The sequence below is a fragment of the Hipposideros armiger genome, unplaced genomic scaffold (assembly GCF_001890085.2).
Source record: "Hipposideros armiger isolate ML-2016 unplaced genomic scaffold, ASM189008v1 scaffold_609, whole genome shotgun sequence".
Classification (NCBI taxonomy): Eukaryota; Metazoa; Chordata; class Mammalia; order Chiroptera; family Hipposideridae; genus Hipposideros; species Hipposideros armiger.
The window spans coordinates 1,135,925-1,149,827 of NW_017731959.1; the positions used below are offsets into that span (position 1 = coordinate 1,135,925).

At 38.4% G+C, this 13,903-nt stretch overlaps 1 protein-coding gene across 4 annotated transcripts in view; it reads right to left on the reverse strand.

Annotated features, from left to right (window-relative positions):
* Positions 1-13,903, reverse strand: part of ZNF565 (zinc finger protein 565) — a 35,114-nt gene that overhangs the window by 15,160 nt on the left and 6,051 nt on the right. Inside the window, exon 1 of one of the 4 annotated variants that reach the window (XM_019624866.1) lies at positions 13,764-13,818. The exons of the other annotated variants lie outside the window; for them this stretch is intronic. The gene's annotated coding sequence lies outside the window, so the exon portion shown is untranslated. Of the gene's footprint in view, positions 1-13,763; positions 13,819-13,903 lie in introns of those variants that run through there. 4 annotated transcript variants of the gene reach the window in all.

Consider the following 13,903-nt stretch of genomic DNA (forward strand, 5'->3'; position numbering starts at 1 on the left):
CAACCCACTGCCACAGGGTCTGCAGCCTACGCCGTCGCCGGCGACTCACGGCAGCCCAGCTCCAGGTTGAGTTGTTGTTCAGCATCTTAGCTGTGGAGGGCAGTGTCACTGGCCCTCAGATGTGGGATCCGAACCGGGGTCCTCTGGCGTCCCAGCCAGTTCTTAACCATCGCGCCACTCAGCCGGCCCAAAATGTGTACTTTTAAATTCTGTCAATGTAAGCTGCTTCCAAATAGCAGATGAAAAAAAAAATGCTTTTTTTTTTTAAAGCAATTTTCCTTTGAACATGAAATAATACCTCAGGATAGTCTAAAAACAGTTGTATTTTTACAGATGGCTTTTGTTGTTTTTGCTTAATCAGTGCCCAACAGCTGCAAACTTCTTGATTAGATAACTATATTCATATGTACTGGAGTCCTGCCCGGAAAAGAACTAAAAGTCACTTGGCTATGTCCTATGTATAAGTGATGCTTCCTTTCAGTTCTTCTTGCCAGGTGGGTTTATTATGTTTCTGCACCTGCCCTATTTGCTCCAATGTTACCTAAACAGCTAGAATCATCTTGCACCATTGGTCATACTTTGGATTTCTGATAATTAGAATGAAAACTTCAGGGAATATAGGTAACTCAAGGAAATGAATGTACCTCCACAAAGTTATTATGAAATCAGTTTGGCTTAGATATGCTATGACATGACAATGGTTACCCTGGTCATAAAATATCTCCCTATTACGAATTCTCATAGGATGCTATCAGGCTAAACTAGTGCCCTTTATCATCCTTTACTTTGGACATTTGTATACAAGTTTTATCTCCCCTATCACATTAATTGCAATTTAAAAATAGAGGCCGTAACTTTAAAAAAATGTTTTGTCTCCCTGAGTTCTAGATTAGATTTTTCATATTTGCAAATTCTTAATAAATGTCTAATACCTGACACCAGGAAATTCATTATAAAAATACATGGCATTGTATGCACTTTTGGGACTATTTCACAATTAAAATATAGAAATTATAAATACTCTTAGGTAGGCGGTAAAATGAATATGTGAAGGTATGTCTCAATAATGAAATACTATACAGTGATTTTAAAATGTAACAGTACCATAGTCAATGTATTATTAAATGAGGTAGGCAGGTTACAGAATTTATATACACGTGATACTGGAGTGACAGCAGCATGGCGGCGGTGAGAGGTCCCTCCAGATCTCCCCCCTTGAAGTTACAAGTTGGACAAGTGTAATTCAACAAAGGATTCCCTGCTAAACACACAAACACATGAGAGATCCCTGCTTGAAACATCTGAAGGTGGGTGTATCTGAACAAACAGGGGAGGAGGAAGGGGGAAGGACAGAAATGGGTGCCACAGACACTTCGCTGGGAGTTCACTGTGGCTCCAGAAGACTCAGGAGCAGGAGAGAGGAGTCAGGTTACATCCTACACATTCTGCAGCCCTAAGGAGCAGAGAAGTAAAATCAACATTCCTGCCTGAGGAGTCACCACCCACATGCTGCAGCTGAACCCAGTGACAGGGGCAGAGACCTGAACACAAAGCCTGGCAGCTGTGTTCTGGCAGACGTCATTACCAGGCAGAAAACAAAGCCCCAGACTGTAGTCACCTCCCCTCACCCTCCCAGAGAAGCCATCCCAGCTGACGCTGTAGCTGCAACAGTATCAGGTTACAGCACACTCTTGGTCGCTGTGAGGCCTGGAGAGGCAGAAACATTTCTCCCTGGGCAGCAGGCGCACAATGAGGCTAAACCCAGTGACAGGGGCGGGGACATAGAGATGTGGCAGCTGAGGTCTGGAAACTGCCATTCCTGGGAGGAGAACAAAGCCACAAAAGCAGGAACCAGCCTTTCCCTTTCCACCCCGCTCCCACCCACTGCAGCAGAGCCTGGATGGAGGCACCAGAGATACTTCAGATAGTACAGCACTACTGGCAGCACCTAACTGCAGGAGGTAGTGCTGGGATCTCAAAGGCCCAGGGCCCCATTGCCTACCACATTTCCCCACCAGGGTGGAACCCTAAGACTGAGGAGAACAGGTCACAGAGGGAATGCCTACCTCCCCAGAGAATATGGGTATTTTCACAGCCCAGGTGACATTGTCCCACATAGTTACCAGAAGCCCCAGCAGTGCAAGTAAGAGAAAATAAAAACTTGTGCGTCAGCGCCACCTACTGGAAAACCAAAGAAAGACCTCTATGATTATCAACCTAAAATAGTGGTGTCAAATATTTTATTTTTTTATTAAAAAGCAGATTTCAGGGCCAGCCGAGTGGCACAGTGGTTAAGAGCTGGCTTGGGACACCAGAGGGCCTGGTTCAGATCCCACATATGAGGGCCAGTGACACTGCCCTCTACAGCTAAGATGCTGAACAACAGCTCAACCTGGAGCTGGGCTGCCGTGAGTCGCCTGCGATGGCAGGTGGGTAGCCATGGGCTACCATGTGTAGCCAGCAGCCAGCATGAGCGGCCAGCAGCCTCCGTGATCAGCCGTCCAGAAGCTGGCGACTGATCTGGCTCACCCAGGAAGAGCGCAATGTTGGTGCCAACTTGGGCCAGTGAAGCAACGTCCTCCACAACTAGACTGAAGAACAAAAGGATAGCAACTTGTCTGTTCCCCTTCCCCCAATTCCCCAATAAAATCTTTTTTTAAAAAAAGCAGATTTCAGGGGCAGCCAGTTAGCTCAGATAGTTAGAGCGTGGGCTCATAACACCAAGGTTGCTGGTTCGATTCCCACATGGGCCAACAAGCTGCACCCTGCACAACTAGATTGAAGGCAGCTACTTGACTGGGAGCTGATGGGTTCTGGAAAAACGTCCTCCACAACTAGATTGAAACAATTACTTGACTTGGAGCTGATGTGTCCTGGAAAACCACACTGTTCCCCAATAAAATTTCTAAAATCAATCAATCAATCAAAAAACATCTTATAAAAAAAAAGAAAGAAAGAAAAGCAGATTTCATTCCCATAAATGCCTAGGCAGAGAAATAACCCATCAAATAACAGGTAACAAGGTAACTCAGAAAGAAAATGAAAAATATCCAGAAAATAAACTTAAAGACATGGAAATATATGATTTAAATGACACAGAATTCAAGACTGAAATTCTGAAAAAAACTCAACAAGATACAATAAAACTCAGAAAGGGAGTTTAATGAACTCGGAAATAAAATCGAACAAAAGGAGTACTTTACCAAAAAGATTGAAACTATAAAAAAGAATCAAGCAGAAATTCTGGAGGTGAAGAAATCAATAAAAGAGATGAAGAATGAACTAGTGAGCTTAGGAAATACAGAAGGCCAGATGGAGCACAGAATTAGTGGAAATGATAGACTCTAGAAATGACTAAGATCAAAGAAGCAAGACATTTGAGAGTAAAAAAAAAAAATGAAAGAACTATCTGACTCCATCAGAAAGAGCAATATGAAAATAATGGGTATACCAAAAGAAGAAGAGAGGGAGAAGGAAACAGAGAGCCTATTCAAACAATTGATGAGAACTTCCCAAACCTATGGAAAGAAATGGATCCTTGAATATAAGAAGCTAACAGAAAACCTAATTATCTCAATCCAAAAAGGCCTCCTCCAAGGCACAACATATTAAAACTGTCAAAAATTAACGACAAAGAAGGCCGGCCGAGTGGCGCATTGGTTAAGAGCTGACTCTGAGTAGCAGGGCCCCAGTTTGGATCCCACATGTGAGCCAGTGACACTGCCCTCTACAGCTAAGATGGTGAGCAGCAGCTCTACCTGGAGCTGGGCTGCCATGAGTCGCTGGCGACGGCATAGGCTGTAGCCCCTGCTGCAGTGGGCTGCCATAAGCTACCGTGTGTGGCTGGCAGCCAGCGTGAGCGGCCAGCAGCCAGTGTGAGCTGCCAAGAGCCGATGTGAGCGGCTATCCAGCGGCCGATGACCGATCTGCCTCATCCGGGAAGAGTGCAATGATAATACCAACATGGCCCAGGGAAGCGACATCCTCCACAACTAGAATGAAGAACAAAAGAACAGCAACTTGTCTGTTCCCCTTACCCCGATTCCCCAGCGCTGTTCCCCTCCCCCAATTCCCCAATTAAAAAAAAAATCTTAAAAAAAAAAATTAATGACAAAGAAAGAATTCTTAAGGCAGCCAGAAAAAGAAGATGGTAACTTACAAAGAAAATCCCATTAGATTATCATCGAATTTCTCAGCAGAAACCCTACAAGCTAGGATGGAACAGAATCAAATATTCAAATTATTTAAAGAGAGAAATCAGCATCCAAGAACAATTTACCCAGCAAAGTTATCTTTTACATTTAAAGGAGAAATAAAGGATATTCCAGTCATATAGAGAAGCTGAGAGAATTTACCACCATAAGACCTGCATTACAGGAAATACTGAAGAGTGTTCTTATACCTGAAACAAAAAGACAAAAGGATACAAAACTATAAGTAATATGACTAACAGACAGACAGAAACAGAAATTGCAAACCTTGTTCAGAATAAGGTATTAAACACTTAAATATAACATAAAGCTTAAAGGAGGGGAAAACATTAAAAACAAAAAGACAATAGCTACTGCAAGTTGGAAATAAACTCACAGCATAAAAAGGTATAATTTGTGACAACAAAAACATAAAAGAGGAAGGGTTAGAGAGCTGAACTTGCACATGGGGAATGGAGATAAGATGCAATAAGGATAAAAAGGACTAATGTATATATAAAACTTTCTTTTCCATAAACCTATTGGTAATGACAAAAAAAAAATCTAGAACTGAGATATGTAACAAAAAAATTGAAAAAAGGAAACAGAGGATAAAATCATAGAATACTATCAAGCTAAAATAACATAAATACAAGGGAAAAGAAACAATAGAGACACAGAACTACCAGAAATAAAAAGATAAAATGGCTTTACAAACTCCTCATATATCAATAATCACCCTAAAGATAAATGGATTGAACTCACCAATTAAAAGGTACAGAATAGTGGGTTGGATCAAAAACAAAGGTCAAGTATATGCTGCCTGAAGGAGACACATCCCAGCTGCAAAGACAAACACTCAAAGTAAAGGGAAGGAAAATGATACTCCAAGTAAATAGCATCCAGAGAAAAGTGGGTGTAGTCATACTTATAGCAGACAAAATAGATTTCAAGATAAAAAAGGTAACAAGAGAAAAAGATGGACATTTTATAATACAGGAGGCAATACATCAAGAGAACATAACACTCATTAATATATATTCACCCAACTTGGGAGCACCAAAATATATAAAGCAACTACTAAAAGAACTAATGGGAGAGCCTGACAAAAACAAAATTATAGTAGGGAACCTAAATACCCCATTGATATTAATGAATAGATCATCCAAACAGAAAACCAATAAGGAAATAGCAACCTGAAATGAAATCTTAGACCAAATGGACATAATCGATATTTACAGCTTTTCATTCCTGAACACCAGAATATATATTATTCTCTAGTGCACATGGAACATTCTCATATGTTGGGGCACAAAACTAGCCTCATCAAATTTTAGAAAACTGAAATCATACTAAGCATATTCTCTGACCACAATGTTTTGAAATTTAAATCAACTGCAAAAAGAGTAACAAAAGCTACAAATACGTGGAGATTAAACAACATGCTTCTAAACAATGACTGGGTGAAAGAAGAAGTAAAAGAAGAGATCAAAAGGTACATAGAAACAAATGAGAATAGATAGATCAAATTTTTGGGGATATGCAAAAGGGGTAATAAGTGGGAAGTTTATATAATTACAGGCTTACTTCAAGAAACCAGAAAAATCTCAAATAAACAACCTAACACTGAACCTTAAAGAAATAGAAAAAGAACAAATGAGGCCCAAGTCAGTAAAAGCAAATAATAAAAATTAGAGCAGAATTAAACAAAACAGAGAACAAAGAGAGAATAGAAAAAAAAATTAATGCAACAAAGAACTGGTTCCTTGAAAAGGTTAATTAAATTGATCAACCTCTGGCTGGACTCACTAAAAAAAGAGAGTGAGAAAAGGCTCAATCAAAATCAGAAATGAAAGAGAAGTTACAACAGGCACTGCAGAGATACAAAGGACTATACAAGAATACTATGAAAGGCTATACACCAAATTTGATCACTTACAAGAAATGAACACGTTTTAGAAATATAGTATAACCTTCCTAAGCTGAATCACAAAGAACTGAAAAAAATCTAAATAGACTGATCAACAGTAAGGAAATTGAAACAGTCATCAAAAACCTCTCCAAAAGTAAAACTCCAGGACCAGATAGATGGATTCACTAACGAATTCTACCAAACACTGAAAGAACATTTAATACCTAACCTTCGCAAACTCTTCCAAAAAATTGAAGAACAGGCAGTATTTCCTAACTCATTTTACCGGACCAATATTACCCTGATACCAAAACCTGGCGTGGACAACATATAATAATAAAAGAAAATTATAGACCAATATCTTTGATGAATATACATGTGAAAATCCTAAACAAAATACTAGCAAATCAAATATAACAACACATTAAAAAGAATACAACACGATCAAGTGGGGTTCATTCCAGGGTCACAAGGATGGTTCAACATATGCAAATCAATATGACACAGCACATTAACAAAAATAAAGATAAAAATCATATGATCATATCACAAGATGCAGAAAAAGCAGTTGACAAGATACAACATTCATTTATGACTAAAACACTCAATAAAATGGGTATAGAAGGAAAATACTTCAACACAATAAAGGCACTATGTGACAAACCCTCAGCTAATATCATACTAAATGGTAAAAAACTGAAAGCTTTTCCTCGAAGATCAGGAACAAGACAAGGATACCCACTCTCATCACTGTTATTCAGTGTAGTACTGAAAGTCCTAGCCAGAGCAATCAGGCAAAAGAAAGAAATAAAAGGCATTCACATTGGGAATGAAGAAGTCAAACTGTCACTTTTTGCAGGTGACATAATTCTTTACATAGAAAACCCTAAAGACTTTACCAGAAAACTATTAAAAACAATAAACAAATACAGTGGAGTTGCAGGATACAAAATCAGTGTACAACAATCCATTGTATTCCATATACTAACAATGAAATATCAGAAAAAGAAATTAAAAAGACAATTCAATATGCAATGGCAGAAAACAGAATAAAACACCTAGGAATAAACAAAGGACATCAGGACCTATACATGCAAAGTTATAAGACATTTTTAAAACAAACTGAAGAAGACTCAAAGAAATGGAAAGATATTCTGTGTTCAAAGATTGAATGAATCAACATAATTAAAATGGCCATATTACCCAAAGCTGTATACAGATTAATGCAATCCTCATCAAAATCCCAACGGCATTTTTCAAAGTAATAGAACAAAAAAAATAATCGAGTTTGTAAGGAATCACAAACAACCCCCAATAGCTAAAGCAATCCTGAGAAAAAAGACCAGGGAGGGAGGTATCACACGCCCTGACTTCAAATTATACTACAAAGCTACAATAATCAAAACAGAATGGTATTGGCAGAAAAACAGATACATAGTCCAATGGAACAAAATTGAGAGCCCACAAATAAACCCACATGTATATGGGCAAATAATTTTAGACAAAGGAGCCAAAAACATTCGAGAAAACTCTCGTCAATAAATGGTGCTGGGAAAATTCGAAAGCCACATGCAAAGAATGAAACTACAAAGCTTGTGCACAGCAAAAGATACCTTCAATAAAACAAAAAGGCAACCAACCCAACAGGAGAAGATATCTGCAAATGATTTCTCCAATAAGGAGCTAATATCCAAAATATATAAAGAACTCATACAACTCAACAACAACAAAAACAAACAATCCAATTCAAAAATGAGCAGAAGACCTGAACAGATACTTTTCCTAAGATATAAAAATGGCCAGATACATGAAAAGATGCTCAACTTCTCTATAAGGGAAATGCAAATCAGAACCACAATGTTAGAATGGCTATTATCAATAAGACAAAATAACAAGTGTTGGAGAGGTTGTGGAGAAAAAGGTACCCTTATACACTGCTGGTGGAAATGTAAATTGGTATAGCCACTATGGAAAACAGCATGGAGGTTCCTCAAAAAATTAAGAACAGAATTACCATACACACCAGCAACCCTTCTTCCAGATATCTACCTGAAATTTTTGAAAATATTTATTGGTAAAGATCTGTGGATCCCTGTGTTCATTGTAGCATTATTCACAGTAGCCAGGATATCGAAACAACCTAAGTGTCCTTCGATGGATGACTGGATAAAGAAGATGTGGTACATATACATACAATGAAATATTACTCAGCCATAAGAAAGGATGAAATACTGCTATTTGTGACAACACGGATGGATCTTGAGATCATGGTAAGTGAAATAAATCAGATGGCAAAAGTCAAGAACCATGATTTCACTCATATGTAAGATATAAAACCGGAAGAAGACAACAAAAAACTCATAGACACAGACAACAGTATGGTGGTTACCAGAGGTTGAGAGGGGTGGGTGGATGGATAATAGAAGAGTGTAAAGGGGGTCAAATATATGGTGAAGGAAGGAGACTTGATTTTGGTGGTGAACACATAATGCAATATACAAGTGATGTATTATAGAATTGCACACCTGAAACTTATTAATCAACGTCACCCTAATAAATATAATAAAAATTTTAAAACTGATAGAATTCACTAGTGAAGTCCTCTGGTCCTGGACTTTTACTTTGGGGGAGGTTTTTGATGATTGTTTCAATTTCCTTACTGTTGATCAGTCTATTTAGATTTTCCAGTTCTTCGTGATTCAGTCTAGGAAGGTTATGTATTTCTAAGAACTTGTCCATTTCTTGTAAATAACTGAATTTGGTGGTATACAGCCTTTATAGTGTTCTCGTATAGTCCTTTTTATCTCTTTGGTGCCCATAACTTCTCTCATTTCTGAGGCTTTCAGGGGATCAAGTGACCAAACACAGGCCTCTGTTGGTGAGAAAGCAGTGAGCCAAGTTCCAGAGCAGACTGGGAGCTGCAGCTACCCCACAGAGGATGGTTTCCATTTCCACCTCTGCTTTCCCCTGTATTTGTGTTGGGGGGCTCTCCTTGTTTTAGTTTGCTCCACCCAAAACAATACTGATGTAAAAGATGGAGAAACGGGGTGGTTATTTTCCCAGATCGGAGTGTTGAAAGTTCCTGACTTAGCTCAGACATTTTTCCTAGTGCTGTTGGATGCAGAGACAATAATGAAGGCCTTGAACATGATTCTCAGTGGCAGAACCTGGAGGCGTGTGTTCCCAGAGAGGGAACAACATACACTTTCTCCAGTGCAAACCTTCCCACCTTAAATAGGTCAAGGACTAGTTGTTTAATGAGTTTATTTATGTACAGGTTAGGGAGATCAGGTTATGTTTATATGAAGTTCTGCCCAGTTAGTGGATTAAATTCCTAGTAGAGTGGCCGTGCAGTTACATTATCTCATAAATGCTTCAGTGTGTCCTTGACCATATTTTGCTTTAGAACATGAACTTTATGTGCTTAACCTGAGCTTAGCTGGGCCTCTTTGCATATGTGCAGTATGGAAAATCTGAATATACCCCTTCTGTAGTCTTTTAGCTTGTCATTTAAAGAGTTTTTGACTAGATAGTTTCTTTCTCTCTGAATACATGGGCCTCCTTAGAAGGTCCAACCTGGGAACCTGGGTCTCCAGGCCCTGCATTGAGGGCAGCTGATCCCTGTGTCCCAATGTCCATAAGCACTAGGCTTTGTCACTTCATTGCTGCAGATTGATCCAGTGGGTACATATGCTAATTAACATGATTCTTTTTCCTTATTTAAAGGAGTGCCTCTTGCTGAAAAGTAGATGATTACCATTACTATAGTATTATGAAAGTATTCAGTTTGTGCTGAAAATCCATCGTCATTGGATACAAATGACATGTGTTCTTTCTGTGAAAAACATGCCCTTGGAGTGTGTTTGTACACAGACCCTTACTAGACCATTACTAGACTTTATGATGGCGAATGAACGAAGAAGCATGAGCCTCATGCTACTTTCAGTGATGGACAGTATCTCAGGCGACTGCAGGTAAATTGGGCTCTTCTAAGTCATTCTCTCAGTTGCTTTACTAGTGAAATGGCCATGGCCCCTTTCCTTCGTTCCAACTCAACTTGACTTTAGTATCTGCCTTGATGTGCGCGCACTGACATCAGTGGCCATGGCATCAATATTTACATGTTCCCAGGCATTAGGAAGTGCATGTGTGGGCCCGAGCATGCCCATGTAGCCCTGTGTGTAAGTACTGTGTTTGCTGTGCTTAGACACAACTGGCAAAAGAAAAAACTTACTACTGTGATGTCCTAAAATGAAAGCTGTTGAACAGTCACAGGGTGAACAGCTGAGGGACAATTGCTAGTAAATGATTGGAAGTATGTGCCTCATAAGACCACACACGGCCCTTCCACAGTGTGTTTTGAAGGTAGCAGGAAAGAGTTTTTAAAAATAGGTAAGGAGTAAACTTTTTCTCTTTTTGCAAGTTGGCGAAAACAGACTTCTCCAGGGAATTTTAACATCTTTTCAGTATTTACTCTGGGAAGCCTTGTTTCCCCCTGTGTTACAACATGCTGGGTTTAATGAAACTAGTTAAAAATTGAGTTTTTGTTTAGTCAGTGCTCTTCTCACGTGAAAACTAATTTTTTTGGTTTGTTTTGCAGGTAAGACAGGAAGAGGGAAACTTTGCTCTTTTAATTTAATAATTATAGTCTATGGTGAAGTATTTGATTATTAGACAGCAGTGCCATTAATAAGTTCTAAGTTGTCAGAAATTAATTGTAAACATCAGTCCAGTGCTCTTAGTTATGACAAAGACAATTGTCTTAAGATAAATGGCTCATATTTTGGTGCAGTGTTTGATGTTCAAAACAATGTTACAACAATAAACAATTGTAAACTGAAAAAAAAAACAGGCAAAGGACATTTCTCCAAAGATATTCAAATGGCCAATAAGCACATGAAAAGATTCTCAACATCACTAATCATTAGGGAATGCAAATCAAAACCACAATGAGATACCACTTCACTCATTAGGGTGGCTATTATTTAAAAAACAAAACAAACAAAAAACAGAAAATAGGTGTTGGCAAGGATGTGGAGAAATTGGAATCCTTGTACATTGCTGGTGGGAATCGAAAATGGTACAGCATCTGTGGAAAATGGTATGGTGATTCCTGAAAAAATTAAACAGCATTACCATCTGATCTAACAATTTCACTTCTGGGTATATACCCAAAAGAAGTGAAAGCAGGGGCTTGAACAGGTATTTGTAAACCCATATTCATAGCAGTATTATTCACAAGAGTAAAAAATGGAAGCAACCCAAGTGTGTACTGATAGGTGAATGGATAAACAAAATTCAGCATATGTCCAGTGAAATATTATTCAGGCTTAAAAAGTAAGGAGATTCTGCCACATCCTACAACATGGGCGAATCTTGAGATATTAAGTCACATAAGCTAGTCACAAAAGGACTACTGTATAATTCCACTTATATGAAGTCCCTAGAACAGTCTAATTCACAGAGATAAAAAGCACAATGGTGATTTCCAGGCATTGGAGGGAGGAGGGAATAGGAAGTTATTGTTTAATGGGTACAGAGTTTCAGTTCTGGAAGATGAACAAAGTTCTGGAGTGGTGGTGATGGCTGTGCAACAATGTAAATGTTCTTAAAGCCACTGAACAGTATGCTTAAAAAATAATTAAAATGGTAAATTTTATGTTATGTATATAACCCCCCTAACAAACTAATGAGATTGGTTACCTATAATGGGTGACTGGGAACAGCATAGAAAAAATGGGGGATTGGGATTAGGAGAGAAGAAATGACGGAGGAGTGACTGAGTAGATCTTTTGGCTAATTTTGACTTTTAGAACCATGTTAATGTTTTACATACTCAAAAAATAATTACAATCAATCAGGAAGTGTGCCTGTGTGTACCCAAAATGAATTACAAACAGTAACAAATGAACCTATCTATAATATAAATGAGTGATATTACCATAAAGAAGAGTGTAGGGAAAACTGTATTTTTACTATATACCGTATTTGCCGGCGTATAAGACGATTTTTTGGCCCTGAAAAATATGCCTCCAAGTGGGGGGTTGTCTTATACGCCAGGTACACTTCAGATAGACTGCCCATAGTGCTTGCCCCGTGCCATAGTGGCCTCCCGATGCCCGCCCACTTCATTCCACATACCGTTCAGGCATCAGCAGCGCTGCTGGGTGTATGCTCGGCTGTTATGCGATTTTGCTGTTATGCGATTTTACCACACTCGCAAAATTGCACACAGCCGACCATACACCCAGTATGATAGCGCAAAATCGCGAATCGCGATTTATGTATATGTTTGATTACATACAGCCTTGTGACAGTTTTCCTGCATGTCATAAGCATTTGAATATAAATATAAATGTTGAAATCAAATCTGATATTGTTTTACCTTTTATTTGGTGTGTGGAAGGTGTGCGGAAGAGGGGGTAGTCTTATACGGCGAGTATATAACAAACTCTGTATTTTGAGTGGAAATGTTAGGGGGTCGTCTTATATGCCCAGTCGTCTTATACGCCGGCAAATACAGTACTGTAAGACCAAAGACAAAAAGAACTGCAAGAGGCCTGGGGATATGGTTAGCAATTCTTAAACTACTTTCTATTCAGAATTGAACAAATAAATAAATATATTGTGGTTAATGAGAGCCAAGTTTTTCACTGTCGGAGAAAGGAGTTACAAAAAATAAAATGGAGGAGGCAAGAATAAACCCTGTGGTGTTGAAGTGGAATTGGAGACATAATATTAAATCATGAGTTATCTGTATAGGTATACCTACAGATAGATACAGTATGTGTATGTAGATACATACATTTCATAGCTGAGAGGATCAAGAATTAATACATCTCCATAGCAATCAGCACATCTAAACCTGATTTCTAAATATCATTTTCTAATAAAAGGAGCCAGTGCTTCCTGGGTAATCTGCTGATTCCAGGACTGGGGCTGGGAAAGTCCAGTATCAACTTGGAATATTTTGTGCAAGAAAATAAGGAAGTGCTAAAAAAATAAAGATGACACATTGAAAGGACACAGGAGTCAACTTGAAGGGGTTCCCAGTGGCCAAATTTGGGACAATTTAAGCAACAAAATAGCGATAGCAATGGATTATAATCTATAGAACAACAAAAAAATCCAGTCTATACTTATATAATTTAGTGAAAAAGTAAATGGGGGAGAAGGAAAATCTCTCTAACAGAATTCTAATTAATAAAGAAGGAATGATGGAAACAAAAAAAATCACCATTTGGCAAATAGCTGGTAATAACATTTTCAGACAAGAGTTATTAATGGATTAAGATTAGTAGATAGAAGTAGGATGAGAAACAGGATATTTATATAGACTTAAACTGTTTCTCCATAAGACATATTAATTATAATGGGAAAAACAATGGAGACACAAGTGATGTAAGTCAACACCACTAATAATGAGACAAACTGATTTCCTGGGTCTTTTAATACAATGCCCTGAGAACACATCACTTTTGGGGTATTCTTGCCTCAATGCATAATCTGACTTGGATCGTGAGGAAGCATCAGACAACCTCAAATTAAGGATCATTCTATATTGCAGAATTTACAAAATAAATGGCCAAAAGCATTAAGATCATGAAAGACAAGGAAAGACTGAGGAACTGTGCCAGATCAAGAAGACTAAGGAGACTTACCAACCAATGGCAACATATGACCTTGGATTGGATCCTTGTCCAGAAAAACGACACTAAGGGACATTGATAAAATTTGAGTAAGGTTTGTAGATTAGTTATTAATAGTGTATCAATGTTAATCTCCTGGTTTTGATTATGTA